The 26,554-nt window shown below is 42.7% G+C and overlaps 1 pseudogene; it reads right to left on the reverse strand.

The window, feature by feature from the left end:
- Positions 1-1,199: 1,199 nt before the first annotated feature.
- LOC139422471 (uncharacterized) lies at positions 1,200-15,191 on the reverse strand (annotated as a pseudogene).
- Between the last annotated feature and the right edge of the window lie 11,363 nt (positions 15,192-26,554).

Raw genomic sequence — 26,554 nt, forward strand, 5'->3', positions numbered from 1 at the left:
GAAAAGCAAATCATGTCGTTTTCAAAACGTGATGCAGATTTACTGAGAAAATAAAAAGCGTTGAAGAGAATAGGCTGTGCGGAAGGTGATCAATTAAAAGATTAAGCGTTTTGCAACACATGGATGCATCTGCATTTGGGCCTAATAGTGGGGCCATCAGCTCATTTTCAGGGGCCTGCCGCCTACTTAGGCGCTGTCCTCACATCAAAGCGTGCGCGTCTGCCCCGGCTATTCCAATCGGCAGAAAGGGATGCTAATTTAGCCCCCTTCATGTGTGGTGGTGAGAGACTCCTTCAATTAACTGGATTTCTATGGCAAAAGAGGGGTGGGGGGAAAGATGCAAAGAGAGTTGGTCTGGATAGGCAGTGTTTCTCATTAATTCAAAAGGTCCGGTATTTATTATTACCCCCACGCATCTGAGGCTTAAACACTAAAAACACAGTGCATCAAAGACGCCATGATGGGTTAAATAGAGACTATAATCAAATTAAAATATTACATAGGAGTAAATAGCTCTTTTATAATGATCTGACGGTTCTATTAAAGAAATGGGGGGTGCTTGAGATTTGTTTTATTGGTGGGAAAATTATCACTAGTTTACGGAGCCCTAATCAGGTGGGCTTCAAAGGGTCATCTTTGTTTGACTCATTTGTATCTGGAAGTAGAGACTGGGGGATACAGGGAGAAAATAATCAGGCACAGAACAAAAAGAGCAGATTATTTCAGATTAACAGCAGCAACCAGGTGCGTGAGAGGGTGAAAGGGGGCAAATTGGAAATGTGGATAAAATGCCAACGTGTGAATTACCGACTAGTACCCCCCAAAAATGAGACAATATAGCCCGCAGTACCAAAAGCTTTCCAATTTAATGATGTATTGTTGAATTTACAAAGGATGTTTCAATGTCGAGTGCTATCAAAACTAAAAAAAAAAAGAGAAAAGGCGGAGAGCACCATGTTTTTAGTGTTTCCATAAGTGTCCTTTGTCATTATGACAACAATTTGACCATTAGATCTCTACCAATGGTCTAGCCATGGTCTTTGTACTCAGTTGCCGATTCCTTGTCATCAAACAACCTACACAAAGCTTTAGAAGGTGTACATGTTCTCTCAGATTGTATATAGTATTGTACTATTAACACTGTATGTGTAGTATTGTACAACAACAAACCATATGTGTTATGCCTGAATTGACTTGAGCAGCTGTATTAAACATTTTCAGGTCATGTGCACTCAAGTCATGACTCATGAGCAATTGTAAGGAATATTAGCAGAGAGATATTCAAGGAATTGTGGAATCATTGTCAATAGCAAGAGCATTATTTATCTGAAATGTGTACAAACATTTGCATATTATTCAAACTTCAATAAGGTATATTAATATATAGTCCATATACTGCCTTTCCCCAAAAGTTAAATGGCCATGTCAGCTGTAAGGGGAAACCTGTTGTTTCGTGACTCCAGTGTGTTGTAAAGTAACTGGGCCGGCGTAGTGTCAGATGGTGTGCACCACCTTGAAGTGGGCCACGGTCTGTTTCTCCTGCTCTCGCCGTTTCCTCAGGGCCTCCAGTGTGGCCAGCTGGGATATGTCGAAGCCCTCCAGGAGGCGAGTGTGGCCCCTGGGGCCCTCCTGGGCCCACTCTGGCTCTCTGGTCTTGGTCTGCTGAGGCAGGGGCGCCACCTTGGGCCACAGCATGCACCTGGCATACTCCAGGGCCTGAAACACAATGGAAATAAAGGTAACATTTGATTTATCACTGACAGGTATAATGACTATGCAGTATAATACCATTATAATTGATTGTAAGACTGTATGGTGCTCTTATAATTTCCTATATCAGGCCCATTGACTAAATAACAGCCACCTTGAGTCAATTGAACATTTGCTATAAAGACTTAAGATGACAGAAAAGCTCATGCTTATAGCAAGTAATAAAGCATTATACCTGTAGGCTTTAAGTAAAGTGTTACAGAAGAATAGTTTGGAGATGGAGGGGGAGGGAAAGGTACACCTGCAAGAGCTGATAAACAACTAGGCTTTCATATGGCTGAGTGAACTTGGCAATTCAACTTTGCGACAGAATGTTGACGTGTCCGTAATCGTTCTCAGACTCACAATCTCAGTGCATGGGGATTTAATTGTTATAGGTGCCAGTCAAAAGTCTGGACACACCTACTCATTCCAGGGTTTTTGTTTATTTTCAATACTTTTTTACATTGTAGAATAATAGTGAAGACATCAAAACTATGAAATAACACATGGAATCATGTTAAACAAATCAAAATATATTTTATATTTGAGATTATTCAAAGTAGCCACCCGTTTCCTTGACAGCTTTTCACAATCTTGGCATTCTCTCAACCAGCTTCATGAGGTAGTCCCCTGGAATGCATTCCAATTAGCAGGTGTGCCTTGTTAATTTGTGGAATTTCTTTCTTTCTTAATGTGTTTGAGCCAATCAGTTGTGTTATGACAAAGTACGGATGGTTTACAGAAAATAGCCCTATTTGGTAAAATACGAAGTCCATATTATGGCAAGAACACTTCAAATAAGCAAAGAGAAACGACAGTCCATCATTACTTAAGACATGAAGGTCAGTTAATACGGAACATTTCAAGAACTTTGAAAGTTTCTTCAAGTGCAGTCGCAAAAAACATCAAGCGCTATGAGGAAACTGGCTCTCATGAGGACTGCCACAGGAAAGGAAGACCCAGAGTTACCTCTGCTGCAAAGGATAAGTTCATTAGAGTTAACTGCACCTGAGATTGCAGCCCAAATAAATGCTTCAAGTAACATACACATCACAACATCAACTGTTCAGAGGAGACTGAATGAATCAGGCATTCATGGTCGAATTACTGCAGAGAAACTACTACTAAAGGACACCAATAAGAATATTTTTATTTTATTTAACTAGGCAAGTCAGTTAAGAACAAATTCTTATTTACAATGATAGCCTACCAGAGAACAGTGGGTTAACTGCGTTGTTCAGACTTTTACCTTGTCATCTCTGGGATTTGATCCAGCAACCTTTTAGTTACTGACCCAATGCTCTAACCACTAGGCTACCTGCTGCCCCAAGAAGTGACTTGCTTGGGCCAAGAAACACAAACAATTGGCATTAGACTGGTGGAAATCTATCCTTTGGTCTGATGAGTCCAAACTTGAGATTTTTGGTTCCAACTGCCGTGTCTTTGTGAGTCTATTTGTGAATGGATGATCTCCGCATGAGTGGTTCCCACCTTGAAGCATGGAGGAGGTGTTATGGTGTGGGAGTGCTTTGCTGGTGACACTGTCAGTGATTTATTTAGATTTCAAGGCACACTTAACCAGCATAACTACCACAGCATTCTGCAGCGATACGCCATCCCATCTAGTTTGCGCTTAGTGGTACTACAATTTTTTCAACAGGACACTGACCCCAAAACACCTCCAGGCTGTGTAAGGGCTATTTGACCAAGGAGAGTGATGGAGTGCTGCAACAGATGACCTGGCCTCCACAATCACCCGACCTCAACCGAATTGAGATGGTTTGGGATGAGTTGGACCGCAGAATGAAGAAAAAGCAGCTAACAAGTGCTCAGCATATGTGGGAACTCCTTCAGGACTGTTGAAAAAAGCATTCCTCATGAAGCTGGTTGAGAGAATGTCAAGAGTGTGCAAAGCTCTCATCAAGGCAAAGAGTGGCTACTTTGAAGAATCTCAAATATAAAATATATTTTGATTTGTTTAAAACCTCTAAGGGATCGGTGTCCCTAATCCGGGACGGTTGTTGCTCAATACGCGATAATGTGACTAGAATGACGTTGTAAACAACAGACAATTCCAGGACATAGACATAACGTATTTGGGCAAAAAGCTCCCGAGGGGCGCAGCATTCTAAGGCAATGCATCTCAGCGCTAGAGGCGTCACTACAGGCCCTGGTTAAATTCCAGGCTGTACCACAACTGGAATCACAATTGGCCCAGCGTCGTCCGGGTTAGGGTAGGTTGTCATTGTAAATAAGAATTTGTTCTTAACTAACTTGCCTAGTAAAATAAAAAATAAAAGCTTAAATTCTTGTTAATCTAACTGCAGTGTCCAATTTACAGTAGCTGTTACAACAAAAAAATACCATGCTATTGTTTGAGTGCACAACAACGAAACGCTTTTATCACGGCAACTGGTTTGCTACATTTACCTCTGAAGGTAAATAATGTACTTACTTTCAGTAATCTTGCTCTGATTTGTCATCCTGAGGTCCCAGAGATAAAATGTAGCATAGTTTTGTTTGAAAAAAATCTAGTTTTATATTCAAATGTTGGAACTGGGTTCTACAGTTTGACCCCACTGCTGGCTCCACCCGCCCCCGCCATCTAGATGTGTGGAGGTTAGTGTCTTTTCTGTAGGAAAGCTAATGATCCATCATGTATGACATTTCTGGAGGTGTAAACGTACAATTTTTATTACCATAGCATTTTTGTATGTTCTCTATAGTTGGGCTCCTAAGTGGCGCAGCAGTCTAAGGTAATGCATCTCAGTGCTAGAGGCGTCACTACAGACTCTGGTTTGATTCCAGGCTGTATCACAACTAGTCGTGATTGGGAGTCCCATAGGGCGGGAGTCCCATAGGGTGGTACACTCACTGGAGAGACGCTATCGGAGTCGGTGCAGCCAGCTGGTTTCTCCACACACCGACAGAAACAAACATCTTTCTGGTAAGAAGAGGGGCGGGGGCGTATGCCTTATGGCTAACGAGATGTGGTGTGGTCACAAAAGCATACAGGAACTCAAGTCCTTCTGTTCACCTGATTTAGAATTCCTCACAATCAAATGTCGACCGCATTATCTACCAAGGGAATTCTCTTCGATTATAATCACAGCCGTATATATTCCCCCACAAGCAGACACATCGATGGCTCTGAACGAACTTTATTTGACTCTTTGCAAACTGGAATCCATACATCCTGAGGCTGCATTCATTGTAGCTGGGGATTTTAACAAGGCTAATCTGAAAACAAGACTCCCTAAATTGTATCAGCATATCGATTGCGCAACCAGGGCTGGCAAAACCTTGAATCACTGCTATTCTATCTTCCGCGACGCATATAAGGCCCTGCCCCGCCCCCCTTTCGGAAAAGCTGACCACGACTCCATTTTGTTGATCCCTGCCTACAGACAGAAACTAAAACAAGAAACTCCCACGCTGAGGTATGTTCAACGCTGGTCCGACCAATCTGATTCCACACTCCAAGACTGCTTCCATCACATGGACTGGGATATGTTTCGTATTGCGTCAGACAACAACATTGACCAATACGCTGATTCGGTGTGCGAGTTCATTAGAACGTGCGTTGAAGATGTCGTTCCCATAGCAACGATTAAAACATTCCCAAACCAGAAACTGTGGATTGATGGCAGCATTCGCGTGAAACTGAAAGCGCGAACCACTGCTTTTAATCAGGGCAAGGTGACCGGAAACATGACCGAATACAAACAGTGTAGCTATTCCCTCAGCAAGGCAATCAAACAAGCTAAGCGTCAGTATAGAGACAAAGTAGAATCTCAATTCAACGGCTCAGACACAAGAGGTATGTGGCAGGGTCTACAGTCAATCACGGATTACAAAAAGAAAACCAGCCCCGTCACGGACCAGGATGCTCCCAGGCAGACTAAATAACTTTTTTGCCCGCTTTGAGGTCAATACAGTGCCACTGACACGGCCTGCAACCAAAACATGCGGCCTCTCCTTCACTGCAGCCGAGGTGAGTAAAACATTTAAACGTGTTAACCCTCGCAAGGCTGCAGGCCCAGACGGCATCCCCAGCCGCGCCCTCAGAGCATGCGCAGACCAGCTGGCTGGTGTGTTTACGGACATATTCAATCAATCCCTATCCCAGTCTGCTGTTCCCACATGCTTCAAGAGGGCCACCATTGTTTCTGTTCCCAAGAAAGCTAAGGTAACTGAGCTAAACGACTACCGCCCCGTAGCACTCACTTCCGTCATCATGAAGTGCTTTGAGAGACTAGTCAAGGACCATATCACCTCCACCCTACCTGACACCCTAGACCCACTCCAATTTGCTTACCGCCCAAATAGGTCCACAGACGATGCAATCTCAACCACACTGCACACTGCCCTAACCCATCTGAACAAGAGGAATACCTATGTGAGAATGCTGTTCATCGACTACAGCTCGGCATTTAACACCATAGTACCCTCCAAGCTCGTCATCAAGCTCGAGACCCTGGGTCTCGACCCCGCCCTGTGCAACTGGGTACTGGACTTCCTGACGGGCCGCCCCCAGGTGGTGAGGGTAGGCAACAACATCTCCACCCCGCTGATCCTCAACACTGGGGCCCCACAAGGGTGCGTTCTGAGCCCTCTCCTGTACTCCCTGTTCACCCACGACTGCGTGGCCACGCACGCCTCCAACTCAATCATCAAGTTTGCGGACGACACAACAGTGATAGGCTTGATTACCAACAACGACGAGACGGCCTACAGGGAGGTGAGGGCCCTCGGAGTGTGGTGTCAGGAAAATACCTCACACTCAACGTCAACAAAACTAAGGAGATGATTGTGGACTTCAGGAAACAGCAGAGGGAACACCCCCCTATCCACATCGATGGAACAGTAGTGGAGAGGGTAGCAAGTTTTAAGTTCCTCGGCATACACATCACAGACAAACTGAATTGGTCCACCCACACAGACAGCATCGTGAAGAAGGCGCAGCAGCGCCTCTTCAACCTCAGGAGGCTGAAGAAATTTGGCTTGTCACCAAAAGCACTCACAAACTTCTACAGATGCACAATCGAGAGCATCCTGGCGGGCTGTATCACCGCCTGGTACGGCAACTGCTCCGCCCACAACCGTAAGGCTCTCCAGAGGGTAGTGAGGTCTGCACAACGCAGCACCGGGGGCAAACTACCTGCCCTCCAGGACACCTACACCACCCGATGTTACAGGAAGGCCATAAAGATCATCAAGGACAACAACCACCCGAGCCACTGCCTGTTCACCCCGCTATCATCCAGAAGGCGAGGTCAGTACAGGTGCATCAAAGCTGGGACCGAGAGACTGAAAAACAGCTTCTATCTCAAGGCCATCAGACTGTTAAACAGCCACCACTAACATTGAGTGGCTGCTGCCAACACACTGACTCAACTCCAGCCACTTTAATAATGGGAATTGATGGGAAATGATGTAAAATATATCACTAGCCACTTTAAACAATGCTACCTAATATAATGTTTACAGTGCCTTGCGAAAGTATTCGGCCCCCTTGAACTTTGCGACCTTTTGCCACATTTCAGGCTTCAAACATAAAGATATAAAACTGTATTTTTTTGTGAAGAATCAACAACAAGTGGGACACAATCATGAAGTGGAACGACATTTATTGGATATTTCAAACTTTTTTAACAAATCAAAAACTGAAAAATTGGGCGTGCAAAATTATTCAGCCCCCTTAAGTTAATACTTTGTAGCGCCACCTTTTGCTGCGATTACAGCTGTAAGTCGCTTGGGGTATGTCTCTATCAGTTTTGCACATCGAGAGACTGAAATTTTTTCCCATTCCTCCTTGCAAAACAGCTCGAGCTCAGTGAGGTTGGATGGAGATCATTTGTGAACAGCAGTTTTCAGTTCTTTCCACAGATTCTCGATTGGATTCAGGTCTGGACTTTGACTTGGCCATTCTAACACCTGGATATGTTTATTTTTGAACCGTTCCATTGTAGATTTTGCTTTATGTTTTGGATCATTGTCTTGTTGGAAGACAAATCTCCGTCCCAGTCTCAGGTCTTTTGCAGACTCCATCAGGTTTTCTTCCAGAATGGTCCTGTATTTGGCTCCATCCATCTTCCCATCAATTTTAACCATCTTCCCTGTCCCTGCTGAAGAAAAGCAGGCCCAAACCATGATGCTGCAGCACCACCATGTTTGACAGTGGGGATGGTGTGTTCAGCTGTGTTGCTTTTACGCCAAACATAACGTTTTGCATTGTTGCCAAAAAGTTCAATTTTGGTTTCATCTGACCAGAGCACCTTCTTCCACATGTTTGGTGTGTCTCCCAGGTGGCTTGTGGCAAACTTTAAACAACACTTTTTATGGATATCTTTAAGAAATGGCTTTCTTCTTGCCACTCTTCCATAAAGGCCAGATTTGTGCAATATACGACTGTTTGTTGTCCTATGGACAGAGTCTCCCACCTCAGCTGTAGATCTCTGCAGTTCATCCAGAGTGATCATGGGCCTCTTGGCTGCATCTCTGATCAGTCTTCTCCTTGTATGAGCTGAAAGTTTAGAGGGACGGCCAGGTCTTGGTAGATTTGCAGTGGTCTGATACTCCTTCCATTTCAATATTATCGCTTGCACAGTGCTCCTTGGGATGTTTAAAGCTTGGGAAATCTTTTTGTATCCAAATCCGGCTTTAAACTTCTTCACAACAGTATCTCGGACCTGCCTGGTGTGTTCCTTGTTCTTCATGATGCTCTCTGCGCTTTTAACGGACCTCTGAGACTATCACAGTGCAGGTGCATTTATACGGAGACTTGATTACACACAGGTGGATTGTATTTATCATCATTAGTCATTTAGGTCAACATTGGATCATTCAGAGATCCTCACTGAACTTCTGGAGAGAGTTTGCTGCACTGAAAGTAAAGGGGCTGAATAATTTTGCACGCCCAATTTTTCAGTTTTTGATTTGTTAAAAAAGTTTGAAATATCCAATAAATGTTGTTCCACTTCATGATTGTGTCCCACTTGTTGTTGATTCTTCACAAAAAAATACAGTTTTATATCTTTATGTTTGAAGCCTGAAATGTGGCAAAAGGTCGCAAAGTTCAAGGGGGCCGAATACTTTCGCAAGGCACTGTACATACCATACATTATTCATCTCATGTGTATACGTATATACTGTACTCTATATCATCTACTGCATCTTTATGTAACACATGTATCACTAGCCACTTGAACTATGCCACTTTGTTTACATACTCATCTCTATATGTATATACTGTACTCAATACCATCTACTGTATCTTGCCTATGCCGCTCTGTACCATCACTCATTCATATATCTTTATGTACATATTCTTTATCCCCTTACACTTGTGTGTATAAGACAGTAGTTTTGGAATTGTTAGAAGATTACTTGTTGGTTATTACTGCATTGTCGGAACTAGAAGCACAAGCATTTCGCTACACTCGCATTAACATCTGCTAACCATGTGTATGTGACAAATAAAATTTGATTTGATTTGACAATTGGCCCAGCATCATCCGGGTTAGGGTTTGGCCGGGGTAGGCCGTCATTATAAATAATATTTTGTTCTTAACTGACTTGCCTAGTTAAATTTTTTGTATTTTTATGTACTTGAAAATTTATAAATTGACCAATTTCTCACATTTGGGCAAACTCCTGGCAGACCTGATACAAAATGTTGTGTAGTGTTGTAATTCTTCACTGGATTAGTATGAAACTTTGCACACACACTGCTGCCATCTTGTGGACAACATCTAAATTACACCTAAAAATCCTATCTGAATGTATGGCCTTTCTCTTGCATTTCAAAGATAATTTTTGTTGTTGAAAAATCATGTTTATTTGTTTGTATTATCTTTTACGATATCTAATGTGTTTTATTCTCCTACATTAATTTCACATTTCCACAAACTTCAAAGTGTTTCCTTTCAAATGGTATCAAGAATATGTATATACATGCTTCAGGTCCTGAGCTACAGGCAGTTAGATTTGGGTACGTCATTTTAGGTGAACATTTTTTTTAAAGGGGCCGATCATTAAGGGTAATGTTGGTTACTACATGATTCCATATGTGTTATTTCATAGTTTTGATGTCTTCACTTTTATTCCATAATGTAGAAAAAAAAATTAAAAAATAAAGAAAAACCCTTGAATGAGCAGGTGTGTCCAAACTTTTGACTGGTACTGTAAATAACTAAAAGTGTGGACTGGAGTTGCAATACACTGAAGCTGACAGATGATGGACAAATTGACTGAGGAAACTGGGATGAGATGGATGAACTTGTTATGAAGCAATGTACTCTCTCTCTCTTTCTGTTTGTTTTTTCTTTCTTTAACTCTCTCTCTCTGTCTGTCTCTGTCTCTTCACCTCTAAGTAATTTTCTCTCTATCTCTCTCTCTCTCTCTCTCTCTGATTCTCTCTCGGTCTCTCTCTCTGTTACCTTCCTTCTGGGAACCATGTTGTCCTTGTTGTCACTGCCCAATGGGTTCTTGGCGTCCGGCAAAAGGTAATCCTACTTATCTTCTTGTTCTGCTCACGGATCACATTTGAATACAGCTTCTGTCGTCTCATTTTCTTGTCCTGGGCCATGTTGTGAAAGAACAGAGAGCGAGAGCAGAGGGGGAGATTACAAAAGAGTGGGTTTAATTAACTGAGCCATTTCTCCCTTAAGGCCCTATTCTCTTTGTGTATACCTTGGCGGAGCCTCTCCACACCGCCCGACAAAACCAAATACAACAAACCATTCAGCGGGCCTATCAACATTTACACATATCATTCACTAATAGGGCCGGCCCTAGAGACAGAGGCAGCCTCAATCTAGTGCAAATTGGCCATACATGCTCACTTTTTACTCTCAGGGATTAACAAAAGATACATCAGACCCCAAATACCACTCAACCTTCCAGGGATACTCTCATTTGCTTTGTAAATCCAATTTAATCTGTTCAGAATGAGGCAAGTCATTAATGAGAAACAGGGACAGAGGGGCGGGGGATAATGGAAGCACAAAGAGACTATTGAAGATCATCAGCCAAATAAAATTAACTGGGTAAATGGATTTGTGGGTAGTCATTGCTGTTGTCTGTTTTATAACTGTTTTATTAAAACAAACACTTATTGTTTAAGTGTTAAAGTTAAATATGTGTTTCAAGTTATACGTGTTAAAAGTTATAATTTCTTCAAATGTTCAATTTAAGATTGCTGAATGAAGTAAAGCATAGTGTACAGGATTGCTGGAAGCCACACAACCATATTATTATGATGGTATGGCTACTGCTTATAAGGTGGGAAGAGGCACATTGTAAGTTCTGTGGTGGTGTAATCAGGCCCAAGGCAGCCAAGATTCACGTCCTGAAACAGCTGCTTGTAGTCCTTTAGGGAGGAGGCCTAAGACAATACATGTACACACACACACACACACACACACACAGGTAAATGCTAAATATTTGTCACGCCCTGACCATAGAGAGCCATCGGTTCTCTATGGTGTTTAGGTCAGAATGTGACTGGGGGGATTATCTAGTTTATAGATTTCTAGGTTGGTGGTTTGTGTGGTTCCCAATTAGAGGCAGATGGTAATCGTAGCCTCTAATTGGGGATCATATTTAGGTAGGCTTTTTCCCCACCTGCATTTGTGGGATGTTGTTTGTGTTAGTGTGTTTGGGCACTACGTCCTCACGGTCTTTGTAAGTTTTGTTATTTTGTTTCGTTCGTTTCACTTAAATATGTGGAATTATACTCACGCTGCGCCTTGGTCCGCTCATTTCCAAGATCGTGACAGAATATCCCACCAGCAAAGGACCAAGCAGCGTGAAAATGAGGTAAGGAAGTTTTGGACTTGGGAGGACATGAGACCCTTCCTTGGCGGGAGTCGCCAAGGAGCATGGACGGACAGCGACGACACCGGGGACCACAGCCACAGAAACCCCAAGATGTTTTGGGGGAGGGGGCACATGGAGCTGGCGGTCGAGCAGAGGAGGGTGCCAGAGCCTGTTTGGGAGTCGGAGGAGGAATTTGATGAAAGATTCTGGAGAGAGGTGGTAGCGATGAGAATGCTGCCGTACAGGCGTGCTGAAGAGCGTGACACGAGTCCGGTACCATCTGCACCGGTTTCACGCATCTGGCCTCCAGTGCGCCTTCCCAGTCCGGTACGTCCTGTGTCAGCTTCCTGCGCTCGCCCTGAAGTGCGCCTCCCCAGTCTGGTACGTCCTGTGCCTGCTCCTCGCACTTGCCCTGAAGTGCGTGTAACCAGTCCGGTGCCACCTGTACCGGCTCCACGCACTAGGTCTCCAGTGCGCATTCACAGTCCAGAGCTTCCGGCGACAGTTTACAGTCCAGAGCTTCCGGCGACGGTTCCCGGTCCTGAACCTCCCGGCGACTGTCCACGGTCCAGAACCTTCCGGTGATGGTCCACAGTCCGGAATCTCACGGCGACGGTCCCGGAGCTTCCAGGCAAGGCGTCCAGTCCTGTTCCAGGGTGGGAGCCTTCCTCTGCGCTGATGCCCAATCCAGGCACGGCGGCCAACCTCGCTCCATGGCCGGAGCCTTCCTCGGCGCCGGTGCCCAGTCCGGGTGCGGCGTCCAACCTAGCTCCATGGCCGTGGTCCTACTCTGCGCCGATGCCCAGTCCGGGCACGGCGTTCTACCTGGCTCCATGGCCGGACCCGTGGTCTGGGCGGGGGCAAAGACCCGCACCGGAGCCGCCACCGACACTAGTCACCCCCCCTACCCTCCCCATTTGGTTTCAGGTTTTGGGGCCGGAGTCCGCACCTTTGGGGGGGATACTGTCACACCCTGACCATAGAGAGCCCTCGGTTCTCTATGGTGTTTAGATCAGAGCGTGACTGGGGAGGTTATCTAGTTTATAGATTTCTAAGTTGGTGGTTTGTGTGGTTCCCAAATAGAGGCAGATGGTAATCGTTGCCTCTAATTGGGGATCCTATTTAGGTAGGCTTTTTCCCCACCTGCATTTGTGGGATGTTGTTTGTATTAGTGTGTTTGGGCACTACGTCCTCACGGTCTTTGTAAGTTTTGTTATTTTGTTTTGTTAGTTTCACTTAAATATGTGGAATTATACTCACGCTGCGCCTTGGTCCGCTCATTTCCAAGATTGTGACAATATTACTAGAGTATAGTTATTATACAGGCAGGTGATGAGAAACACACACATACATTAGACTTGGTTCCGGAAAAGATGCCTGCCTAAGTAGAAAAATATAACATTTTTCCTTTACACTGGTCACTCCTAAGTGCCTGTATGTTTGGGTCTTTTAGTATAAAGAGGGAGTGTGTATTGCACCCTGGGGAGTGGAGTCCAAGGGACAGGTTGACAGAGATGCTCTCTCTCTTAGGCAGAGAGAGAGGGTAAGCGCCTTAATCCGCTATGTACGTCTGAGGTGCACTCGAGAAGCAATCCACAAGCTGCCCCAGACAATAGGGGACTAATCATTCCAGATCAGACTGGCTCCTTTTAGGGGCTCAGGCCACTTTGGAATTAGCCATTGGTCATGGACACTGTGGGACGGCTTCTTGTTTTGTTTTTATCTTTCTTTCTTTTCAACCCCCTCCCCACTCTCATCCGCTTTCACTTTTGTGATACCCTTCACATTGGGGTGTTTTACAAATCTACCCTGTAATCTTGTCAGATGATGGTGAACATGGCAAAGTGGGGATACATGGAGAGAAAAGGGGCAGGCGGAGAGGCAAGTGGCAATTGTGGTGTAAAATGACCTCTAAATACACATACACTGATGGGTTAGGGGAAAAAAACTAGTCAGATCCAAACTTGGCAAACGTAACCATCGAAAAGAGCATCAATTACCTATCGATATCCTTTCATACACTGGCCCGTACTACTATCACTGGGTTTCCAATCTATGCTTAAAATATGGTAATGTGATAAAATAAATTTTCTCTAACTAATTGGTACCTTAACTATCAGTAGAGTATCTATTTACGTTAGCTACCTACTAAATAAAAAATAGTAGTTTCGTTATAACATTAACTGAGTGTTTTGTCTTAAAGTGAATATCTACTACTGTATGTAGATGTCTGCAGTCTGTGCTACACTACCTTACGGGGCTGACTTTCTCTGTTCATCAGTGGAACACACCTGCTGGTGAATGACAAAGAGGCCGCCATTACATGCAAATGGACGTCTTTGCCTCACTTGCTCTCTTTTATTCACCTTATTTTCTAACAACTGGATTCCGGCCTGTGAGGGGGTTAAATCTGGACAGCGGGTGGTTTGATTTAAAAAATTAAACCACTGTGGGGGGAGGACAAACTCAATATACTTTAAAATGACTAAATCGACTGTGACCAGCTCGCTAATAATCACCTAAATTAAAGCTAGACAGTCAGGGAGTATCAAAAATACCAAAAACGAAGGATAGTGGAAAATCTTTATGACGGCAAAGAAATATAACAAATTTTCAGTGCGCACTGAAACACTACAAGAAACATTACGTGTCCCTGATTTATTCCACTGCAGTAAAAGGTTGTGCATCTTACAGGAATTAGACAATAATTGTTCATTATTAACCTGCTGTTTTGCATTCGTTGCCACTAAAGGGCCCCTCCTTTAGTAGTTCCGTTTGTAAAGGAGAATGTGAGGATATCATCTATCGTCAAAGCACATTGTTTGTGTGACTTGTGTGACTGATTATGCCCTTTGAGATTAGGCAAATGGCTGTTGTGTACTGTAATTAGCCCAGTAACCATATTGAGAAATGTAACACTAGCCTGGCTAGTTAGTGTGGCAATTACAGATTAACACACACACACCTTGTAAGTGTCTCTCTCATTTCAATTGTTTCTCTCTACTCATCTGTGCTAGGTAGCCCTCAGAGCTGCTTCTCTGCATGGAGGTAAATCTCTGTGCGGTTCTGTCACTGCCCAGCTCCCATCATTGTTTTACCTATAGAGGGCAGCACTGTGTAGGAGCCGGAGGAGCATTGCGTCTAGGAGGTGCAAGTAGACGTGTGACCATCCTCATCATCATACTGCATGACAATGCGGTTTTCACTGTGCCATGGGGCGTTCTCCTGGTGCCAGAGGTGCAGTGGTTCTCTGCTGCCTTGGGAGAGAGGTGCATCCCTTGGAAGCCCTACTTGCAGCGAGAGCCCCAACCTGGGCTTGGTGGAGACACAGCAGCCTGTGGAACCAAAGCGAGCTGTGCCCAACCGTCATGGTGGAAGGAGTGAGTGCTTGGGTGGGTGGGAGTCAGGTTTGACGAGGATGGTGTTCCTAAGCGGTACGTTAGCATTAGGCCTGTATCCATCTGTAGACTGGGGCTTCCATTGGGGCCCAGGACCGCTACAGGGTGAGGTTATGGTGATTACCACGTCCTGGTGACTGTTGCAGGAAAGGGAGAGGTGTTGAGGTTGATGTTGAGGTGGACGGTGGGGGGCTGTCTTAAGGATATGCGTTGGCACATGTGTGGCCAGTCTCCAGTATGCTAGACTGGAAGTCTGTGCCACTGTGCTTGGAGGCGGGGTTAATGCTGTGGTTAGTGGTGAGAGTAAGAGTGGGGGTGGGAGTAGGAGTGGGAGTGAGCCTGGATCCTGGCTGTGGGTCTAGGGATGTCAGTGGGGGGGCTCAGGTAGCAGTCTCTCTGTCTGGCTTTGCCCACCTGAGTTTGGGATTGACTGTCCACTGAGCTTTATTGTCTTAGGAGATCTGAGTAACCTGTGAGTAGGGGTTGTAAAAAACAGAACACACATGTGGAATAACATCACAGTAACCAATAGGCTAACAGCGATATGATCAGCTCAACATCGACAATAATGAAAAAACAAAGTACCAGTTCAGGGTTAGGTCAATATCAATGATGTAGGAAATGGAAATACCGCTTGATCAATGAGTCTTACAGTCTGAAATGCATCTAAGAAGGACCCTATCTGACCAAGGAAAATATGGTAATAATAACCAAATATTTCAAGAACCAGGAGGATTCCAATGTACTGGACACTTTCTTTAATTGATAAACAACCTCAATGTACTTCACATGATGGAGAAAAAACAAAAAGTACTTAAAATTATTATTTTGAAAAATACAACCTCATCATGTACTTCCCATGATTGAGAAAAACAAAAAATGCACTTAAAATTATTATTTTAAACCATCACATTTTCAAATTGTGAACAACATAAGAGGGGTATCATCTGTTCCTTAACTCAACGTATCAGTGGGACGATGGATGGATGATTCCACCCAAAATGCAGAAAAAATACCCCTCTTTCCTTATGTAACTGATGCTTTGTGGCTATTGTCGTGGCCATGTACAGAGAGGGCCTTTCATGTAATGTCGGAGCTCCTCTGAGCATGGCCCTCACAAATTATTCTGCCGGGCTCCAAGGCTGTGTGCCTCAGCATCTAATGCCTCTGATTTAGCAAACACCAGCTTTCCCTCATTCTAATGGGAAAATATTTACACTCCTCTCCTCTGCCAAGGCGGCATTAGGGTGACCGCTCAAGTGCTCAAAATAATGATGCTTCTCCATTCCCCTCGCTTTTTCCCGCCTGTAGAGGCTCCGTTTCAGGAGTGTTTTCGGGCGAAGGCCCTATTGTGCCTCGACAACTCTATCAGACGAAGATTGGGTCTGTCGTGGGGGTAAAATGAAAATCCCAGGTGACAGTAGTACACCCACTGTGCAGACATTTTCATCTTGAGCAGAAAGCCCCATGCTGGAAGTTATGCGTTATAAGGCAATGAGGGTGTTTTCGTAAGCAACCCCCACCAAAAACACACACAGGAGAGAAAATCAATGGGATCATAATGTGAAAAGGAGTGGAGAGGGTCCCACCTTGAGTTGCTGGGTTTTTTGGAGCCACCTCAGCTCTGGGTCTGAATTGTCCTCTTGGCTTTCCTTCTCCTGGCTCCCACCAATGGTAATCTCCTCAGTAGTATCTGAAATCTTTGGATAGAAATGGAGAAAAGATTAAGGAGAGTGGGGCAAAAAGTGTCATTCAAAATTAAAGAGCCCCTCATGGGACATATTGAAAGACATCAGGTATCTAGATGGGAACATTTTGGTCTGTGCTGTGTAACACTGTATGAATACATGGTTTGCGTAAGAGCAAAGCAAATTGGAGGTAAACATTTCAAGGCACGATAAACTGCGAGTTAATCAATGACCGTCCAGTCAGGTGCACAATACTCAAAACCGCCCAAAAAAATTCCTTATTTTCTCCAAATAATTACAAAAACACTCCAAAGACAAATACTATTTTGAGAGAATGCATTTTGAGGCACTAAACTGCATGCTTAAAATGTGTTACAAGAATACTGGGCAAAAACATAGTATTGATGCTTCGCTAGCCACCAAACCCACTCTACTCTGTCAAATCTGTAGCATAGGCCTAACCTATATATATATATTTTTTTTTTAGTAGTCTGCACAACAATCAATTCCCTCACGTTTCGGCCTAAGCTTCCACAAACCCTCACATTATATCCATTCTCCTTCATGTTGTCCTATAATGCACCGTTTTTGAGAGAGAATGTCTTCAGCTAATGCCGTAATGAAAATCATTTAGTTAACTTGGAGGCCTCCCTTGGCATCCTAAGGACAATCTGAGAGGATCGATGGTATTGACAGACTGAGGAGTTCCTCGTTGAATGCCACTAATTCTGGGAGAGTGAATAGGCGAAGGTCAGAGAGAGTGAGTGGATGGAGTTGTAATATATCCATCAATAAGTGTGGCGTCAAACTGTTCTGTCTATCTGCTGAAAGGCCAGGTATGCGGGGAGCTGGGCTGATAACACGATGCCGTGTCCTCCCTATCTGGGCAAGAAGGCACACAGATGATAGCTAAGCGGCGAAAAAGCAGAACTGGTGTTGCAAATGAAAGTAACTGAATGATATTTATTTTGGTCTGAAGAGGGACATTTTTGTATTACTATCATGGTGGGATTTGGTGCAGGATACATGTGACGTTTTGGCCGGTCCAATAAAACAGAAACTGGTGCTAAAATGGCTGCCAGCTAATAATCTAGGTGAACCAAAAGAAATCAGTAGAAATACATTATATGAGTAGTAGCCTAACTTCTCAATGTGAAACGAGGGGAAACTAGGCCTATATTGTATCATTTCAATGGCAAATATTTGAAAAACATGTCTCTTTAAATGCTGATATTTAAAGATTGGTTTTGTAACTAAGTTAGTTGTTGGTCATTTGGCACGTCAAACTCAAGGTGATCCTAACAGTGTCCAGGTGTGACACTGTTGGAGCAGCATTTGTTTTGTGTATAGATCAGTAACAGGTGTCAATGATTCCACCACATACACCATCCATCCACCCACCCACCCACCCACCTCTCTCTCCCCAGCTCTCCCATGGCAAGACGGGCCACAACCTCTGCCCGTGCCCCCTGCCACTGCCTTTTGTCACCCATTATAAAAGTCCCAATCAATTGGAGCCAAATGATCTAAGCCAAATTGCATTTTGAGCATCGTAAGCTGTGTAATATCTATTCTGCTAAATTGGGGTCGTAATTGTCCTCCTCTCGGCGAGATGGGCCACAACAAAGTCCAGGCAATCGCGGCATGCCATTTTACCTCGAGCCGCCCAGGAAATATCAGCTTTTGCAATGAAGACTTCAAAGGGCTGCGGATCTTGGATTGCTATTTGCTTGCTATTGTGGCCAGGCCCAGGCAATCTTGATTAGGTGTTTACACTGAGGTAGGGTATATAGTGGCAGAGAGCCCCCGGGAGGCTTTGGTCTAAAGCTATTAAGAGATTGTACATTATGTCCCATGGCTTTGAAGTGAGGGCCTGAGAGACAGGCGAGGGACTCGGCGGGCTGAGTGCAATAGCTGAAGATTGCTGCTGCTACTTCTGTCTTTATCAAAGGGGGCCACTGCTGGAGCCCATCGTTGCTCCTGCCACTCGCCGGCTAGAAAGTTGGCGCATTACAAGATTGTGTACATTTAATAACACTGCTAATTATCGCAAGTTGGTTTCGAATGGTCTCGTCGGTCAAATACCAAATTGGGCCTTTTAAAGAGAGCCCAAGGAGCATGCTTAGCTGGGCTTGGATAATGATGGTGGTGAAACTGATGCGATTTGGCTAGGGAATTGGCTTCTTTTGAAGGACATTGTGGACAAAGAGAAGGAAGCGCAAAATGTGCAGCAGAAGTATCCAAACCTTAAATGATATCAGAACAGAATGAGTAGGCCTGGTAATTGTGACTTGTGTTTGTTCTGCTTTTTTGGCTGTTTGAAGAGTGCAACTCCATCTTCGCCGAATGGCTATCCTTATACAAATTATACAACAACAAATCCTTCTACAAATGTTCTAAGAATGTTGGACTGCTTCATTTCATGGTGCTGAGTTTCATCAAGGAGGCGGTAAAACCCACAAGCTGGATCATTCTTGAATGTACTAAAATAGGATTTAGTCTACACTACATGCAAATGGTTGACCAAAACTTTTATCCACAATGTCAGCCCTTGAGAAAAATATGTTGTGTAGTCAGTAGTAGCAATTTGAAACTAACAAGCTAAGTCAGAGGAGACTGGCAAAACAGACAGTTTTGGGGAGGGAGAAGGCCTTTTGCTGTACAATGCTAACGGCTCTTGACTATGCTAATCTGGATGATACAAGACATTGTGACAGGCCTAGGGGCTCAGATGGATAGATGGTAGATGGGGGGAAAAGGGTTCGGAGATATAGCAACCAGAGAAGCATATACCCCAGCACAGAGGGAGCAGGTTACCGTCCTCAGCCAATTATGCCCCTGTGCCAGGTGCAGGGGGATATCTAAGAGGCTATTGGTAACCATGCCTCTCTGATGTTCTTAATAGCTACTGTTGTACAGATCAACTCATAATAGGCACTACATAGCCAGACATGGCTCCCTTTCCCTTCTCAGAGTGGATGGCAATTGAAAACAGCATTGCTCCTGCCAAATTAATTTTCCAGACTGGGTCAGAGACCGCTGCTGCATATTCTTGTTTCCATGTGAGCCGAAATTACATATTCATGTTTTGGATGATAGAAATGGACGGGCGCGAGTCTGGTTAGATAAAAGTTTTTGCCTTTTGCTTTCTTTTATTTAAAAAGATATGAGGATAAACTCGGGAGATGTGTTCAAATATTCTGGTTTAAGGAAAGGCAGTCTATAATTTTGCTCATATTTGCCATTGAGAGGATTCAAAAGATAATCGAAATTTGAAGCTGACTATTGATAATGGCAACGTTTAATATTCAGGAACACAATGGATACATTTAGAGAAGCTATTTCCAAAGAATCTGACAATCTTCACATCAGGAGAGTGTGAATACTAAGGTGTTGGATCATGTAATGTTAAGACACTGTTTAGCCTTTATCTTCAACAGCCAATTGTTGTTGTTGCCTGAACGAGTGTCTGCTATTCTCATAACAATTTAAAAACCAGTGACAAAAAATAATTGAATATATTATATATTTCAGTGAGATGCAGTCTACTCTGACCACTTATATTGGAATATAAGTGATTGCAATGTCAAAGCCTCCGTCTGCGTCATAAATGCCAAACTCGGCGTAATATATATTTTTTTTAAGCAGGAAAGTATACGTTTACAGACCTAGCACATGTAAATGACTTCTCTCCAGAGACGCCGGGCAGCATTTAAAGTCAGTACTATGGAATTAAAAAACACATAACAGGTATCCTCATAGGTATCAAATACCAGTGTACTACGGTGCAATAAAATTTAAATAAAATAGACATTGACCCAAGACCAAGACAACCCCCTCCCATCCCCTATTCCATAGGCGAAATTGCCACAGGGTACCCCACAAGACATGCCACCAGAGGACTCTTCACAATCCCCAAGTCCAGAGCAGGCTATGGGAGGCACTGGGTATTACATAGAGCCATGGCTACATGGAACTCTATTCCACATCAAGTAACTGATGCAAGCAGTTGAATCAGATTTTTTTTAAACAGATAAAAATACACCTTATTGAACAGCGGGGACTGTGAAGAGACACACACACACACACAGGCACAGACACATGTATACACATAAACATGATGACACATGCACTCTACACACGTACACCAGTGGCAGTCAGTGGCCTTATTTCTATTACAGCATATTGGATGACTCTCATTCATTCATATTCCATTCACCCAGTTCAATGTGACAGCGATTTAGGCTGCTAGGTTTAGGCTACTACATAATACTCTAATTTCCCCTATACTCATTATGAGGTTGCTACAAACTAGTATATGAATTAAAGTTTACAAAGTAGGTGCACACAGGTCGAGAAACTAATTTGAGGTGGCAGACAGTGACATTCTATACCGCCTTGCACACTAGATTCTTGTCTGCATCTAGCTGATGTTGGGTGTAATCATTAGTCCAACAGTTGCAAACAATAGTTTCTATTGTACACATGCAGGTATGTTTATCCCCGTTTTTGTTCTGTTTGCTTTCTTTAAAAGAAAAGTTTTTCAACAGAATCGGCGGAATGAATACACCCCTGATCACACGTAAACAGAGTTGACTCTCATAACAGCCACGTTCACTTTCATAACAGGACTTCAATGCACAACACATCAGCTGTATGTGACCAGGTGAAAAAACTTTCCAAGCCAAACCACTACACACAGCCTACATAGTTGTCACCGTTTTAGCTAAAGTCACGCCATAGTCAGCATAGATAATCGAACTAGCGCATTAGTACATCTGCTACAATCATGCAGTAACGTTAGTGTACAGTCAGTAAGCAGTTACACCGGCGGGCCCCGTTGGCAATAAATTAGTAATACCAAAAGCTTACCTTGACTTGGAAGAGTTCCTGTGTTGTGTTGGAAAGTCATAGTAAGCCAGCTAACATGGCATCACTCTGTTTGAGCAGGGTGTTTCTGTAGGCTAAACTAGCCAACTGCATTTGCTAGATCAGTAAGTGAAACTGAAAAAAAATGACAATCTCTTGCTCCCTCTGTTTCTCTCTTGCTTCTCCTTCATTTTGGAAGAAATGTATTTGTTCAAAACTGTTCAACTATTGTCTTTCTCTCTTTTTGAGTCAACCACTCACCACATTTCATGCACTGCAGTGCTAGCTAGCTGTTGCTTATGCTTTCAGTACTAGATTAATTCTCTGATCTATTGATTGGGTGGACAACATGTCAGTTCATGCTGCAAGAGCTCTGATAGGCTGGAGGACGTCCTCCGGAAGTTGTCATAATTACTGTGTAGGTTTATGGAAAGGGATGAGACCTATGAGCCTCCTAGGTTCTGTATTGAAGTCAATGTACCCAGAGGATGGAAGCTAGATATCCTCCGACTACACCATGGTGCCACCCTACAGAGTGCTGTTGAGGCTACTGTAGACCTTCATTGCAAAATTGTGTGTTTTAATCAGTTATTTGGTGATGTGATTATATTTAGTATAGTTTGATCTAAAATATATTTTTTTTAATGTTTTACAATAAATAAATAAATATGAGTAGTGTGGTGGTAGATCAGTGGCCTGAGGGCACACACTTAATGTGTTGTGAAAAGTGTTATGAAATGTAATATTTTTTATTGGATGTAACTACCTTGCCAGCAGCCAATGGGGATCCTTAATAAATACAAATATGTAATTTCACAGGATTTGTTTTTGGACGGAAGCTGTAGAGATTGATAAGAATGGCACTTCTGTAGCCAAATATCGTATTCATATTTTATTTTGTTTCTAAGTATTAAAATGACCTGCTATTATGGTGCATCGATCAGTTATACAGTTTAAAGCCGTTATTTTAGCATTTTTGCCCTAAGTCAACCTTTAAACCCAGTGTTTCCAGAGTACTATCAAATATGACTTATAATTAATTACAATATGAGTGAAATATTTTTCCTTCCAAAAGTTTTTAATTAAGTATGTTAAAAAGAAGCGTCCTGTGTTGGAATGGGCGTACCCCAACAACAGAATGGTGTGGGTGTATACCGGTCATTAAAAATATTAATGGGACTAGACCGCTGATTGGCCAGCTCATCCTCCTTAGTGTTTTTTTTTTTATCCAATTTATGCTTTGGCCACAAATGCTAGTATAGGATGAGTCAGCAACATTATTTGTGTATGAGTTAACAGAATATGTACTTTTAAAAGTGAGATTTTCACTGGATAGTTACTTTAAAAGTGCAAAGTATTTTCTCTCAGCCTCATGGCAAAATGTGTAGAGTAGCAAGAAATTTGCTTTAAAACGGCAGAATTATCTTTGATCCTTATAGCAAAATGTGAAGAATAGTACGAGATGAGCTATAAAACTGCAAATTTTTCTCCATGTCTATTGTTTGTCCACCCCAATATCTATACCACACTTTCGCCATTGCCCTATACAGAGACACAGCACCTTACTACAAGAATTTCAAAACGACTAGCCCAAATGTTAATTTCCACAATACAAAATGCCTTAGTGTATGAGTGGTATGGGACATGGCCTTCACTAATCCAGTGAGAGTGTGAACTATCCTAACCGTTGGAAATTATCATTATCCAATAGCAAATAGCCTAAGTCCGTAATGGCATGTAATAGGTTACAGTGAACAGTGGGGATTTATAACTAACATTTTCTCACTCATTTTCAACAGTAGAATCTCTTCATTCTGTAGGTCTATGAGTATAATATGATTTGTTTTTCACTATACCGGTGAGATTGTGTGATTTTATTGAAATTGTCATTTTATTAAAAAATTAAAATAATTGTCTATTCTTGTGTAAGTGGTATTTATTTTGTAAATAATCATGTCTTGTGCAAAAACAAAAACTCCCTTTGAGGACAACGCCATTTTCTGCTGCTACATCTAAGGGAACTGGAAGCTTGTAAAATGAAAGACATGGGAGACTTTCTTTTTCCATTCGCCATGTGTATATCTTTGCGGGAAAAAATTTACATTTCACATGTAAATGTCTGTTGGTTAATCCCTCTCAGCCCATTTAGTACAGAACAAAGAATTAAACATCCTGTTGATTTACACTACACACACATCAGGTAGTGAGTGGGTTTAGTAGAGATTAGGTGAAAGGACGTGAATTTATCACTATGTTTGTGCAGCTCCTAGTGACAGATTTTATAACTGCAACCTATTCAAGGAGAGAGAGGCAAACATAATGGAGCAAGGGAGTGAAGGGAGTGAGTGAACAGCAGGAGAGCCCACATGTGGTCTTATTTCTCTTCAACCTAGAATAACTGCTTACCAAACCACCGATTCAGAAACCTTGTAATGAAAAGCTTACCTCACCAAATAAATCTAACTGATTTGAGCTATCTGATTTCACCTCCTTCTGGCTGAGTTGATCCCCAGTGTCACTCTGTTGCATTCAATGATGTCACCGATCTCGACAAACCATTTGTGTATGGACCTCACTTTGTGCACGGGGGCATTGTCATGGTGAAACAGGAAAGGGCCTTTTGCAAACTGTTGCCACAAAGTTGGAAGCACAGAATCGTCTAGAATGTCATTGTATGCTGTAGCGTTAAGATATCCCTTCACTGAAAGTAAGGGGCCTAGAACGAACCATGAAAAACAGCCACAGACCATTATTCTTCCTCCACCAAACTTTACAGTTGGCACTGCATTGGGTCAGGCATCCGCCATACCCAGATTCTTCCGTTGGATTGCCAGATGGTGAAGTGTGATTCATCACTCCAGAGAACGCGTTTCCACTGCCCCAGAGTCCAATGGCGGCAAGCTTTACACTACTTGGCGCTTGGCATTGCGCATGGTGATCTTAGACTTGTGTGTGGCTGCTCGGCCATGGAAACCCATTTCATGAAGCTCCCAATGAACAGTTATTCTGCTGACGTTGCTTCCAGTGTCAGTTTGGAACTCGGTAGTGACTGTTGCAACTAGGGCTGTTGCGGTGACCGTATTACCACTACACCGGAGGTCACGAGTCATGAAGGCAGTCAAATTCCACGTGACCGTTTAGTCATGGTAATGCTGCTCATGGTCATTAGTAGCCTACAAAACTTGCTAACTGCCTGGTACTCAGCACTCTATTGTGCCTCTAATCACTCTGACATCAATGCAAATGTAATCGAAAATCTAATCAAACACTTCATGAGAGCCCATGAGCTCATGTTGCGCAACATTTCTATAGGCTATGCAATTGAGTGAGAAAACAGAGTGATGACCTCAACTAAAAATAGGAGGATCCCATTAGATTTCTATAGACTAGGTTTACTATATTTATTTCTCAACTTTCCTAATATTAAGCACATTGCTTCTCTTTACAACAGGAGTATAGCCTACCTGGCTGGCATGATAATGAACCACAGGAAAAACGTCCTCCATTCGCTATTTAAGTGCATAGATGACATGTATTTTTTCCCGCTGCCCCTGTTTCTAGACAGGTGCATGATAATGGTCCATTCTAAATCAAAACAAATTTCACACATATTATTTAGTATATGTAAAGACAAGATTAAATCAATAGTCTGTTCGGTGACAATATTAGCCAATCACTTGTGAATTCTATATTATAATTTGTGAATGATGCCCAGCATAAGGAACTGCCTTTTTTTGCGACTTTTTCTAATCGTAGTCACACACCTCATGTAGCCTAGCCCATTGGCCTATATGTTTTGACAAGGTTTGTATCACAACTAAAGTGGACAAATAACTTCTTAAATTGAAGGACATTAATCCACTTTACAAGGGGTTTAGAGCCTAACTGGTATACATAAGCAGTGGTGAGTTTCAAGTGCAGTCACTTTTGATTATGGTGTTTTCCCTCTAATGGAACATTCACGCTTATAGCCTATTGCCATGTGTGCATTGCTGTGCTTATAATGTGAAGAAATAGCCTAATAGTTTATCAACATTTTAAGCTAAACGTTCTGATCTGTTGCGTCAGCCACATTGCATAAAACATTTTTTTTTTATTAATTTGGGATCTATAAGGACACGCACAGTTGCGTCCCTGATGTGTCTGTCTTCACTTGTAGCCTGTGAGAAAGACCTGATCACCTGATGGAGAGCCATGTGAGTGAGAGGCGCTTCGGATTCAGAGAGAAGGGCACTCAGAGAGAAACGCACAACCCAGCACTCCGAGCCACAAAAGACATGGATTCTTTTAGTTTGCATTACGGCCACAAAGGGGATGTCACTGGGAAATTCGACTATTGAAGTGTGTACAGCCTGCGCAAAAAATAAGTGACTTCAAGTGACTTTTTTTCAAATCATCATTAGTCTTATCATGCAGTCTTCCAATGTATTTAAAATCAAAACATATAGCCCAACGTTTGTAGAACAATTAAAGTTATATTAATATATCTAAATTAAGCATATAGGAGTAGCTATTTCTTTGTTAGCCGCATGTGCGCACTCCCTCAAATCGTTTGGAGAAAATATTTATATTATATTCAGCTTTGTTCAATTTGTATTCTTCATACTATAAAATAATATAAAATAATGCCATGGAATTCTAATCAAATCTTGTCTGGTAAATTAACTAGTGTAGGCCACAGCCATTTGGCTTAGCCACATCAGGACCTAACATAAGAACAACTCAGAGTATGCTATTCTTTTCTTCTGAAATAGACTACATTTTCTTCAAATCAAGCTTCTTTAGAACTGTCTAAAATAAATAATGGATTTATTGTGAAGGTGTAAGCTATAGTACATGGATTTATTGGACTTTTTAAAATGTAAATGTTCCAATGGTATTATAGCTTTTAGGCTATGTGTGGAAACCAGGAGATGCCAAATGTGTTTATGTTAATTAACGGTCAATTACCATGAGACTGACAGTTATTTGCTTGACAATCAACGGCTGACAAAATTGAGTGACTGCCACAGCCCTAGTTGCAAC

The sequence above is a fragment of the Oncorhynchus clarkii genome, chromosome 12 (assembly GCF_045791955.1).
Source record: "Oncorhynchus clarkii lewisi isolate Uvic-CL-2024 chromosome 12, UVic_Ocla_1.0, whole genome shotgun sequence".
Lineage (NCBI taxonomy): Eukaryota > Metazoa > Chordata > Actinopteri > Salmoniformes > Salmonidae > Oncorhynchus > Oncorhynchus clarkii.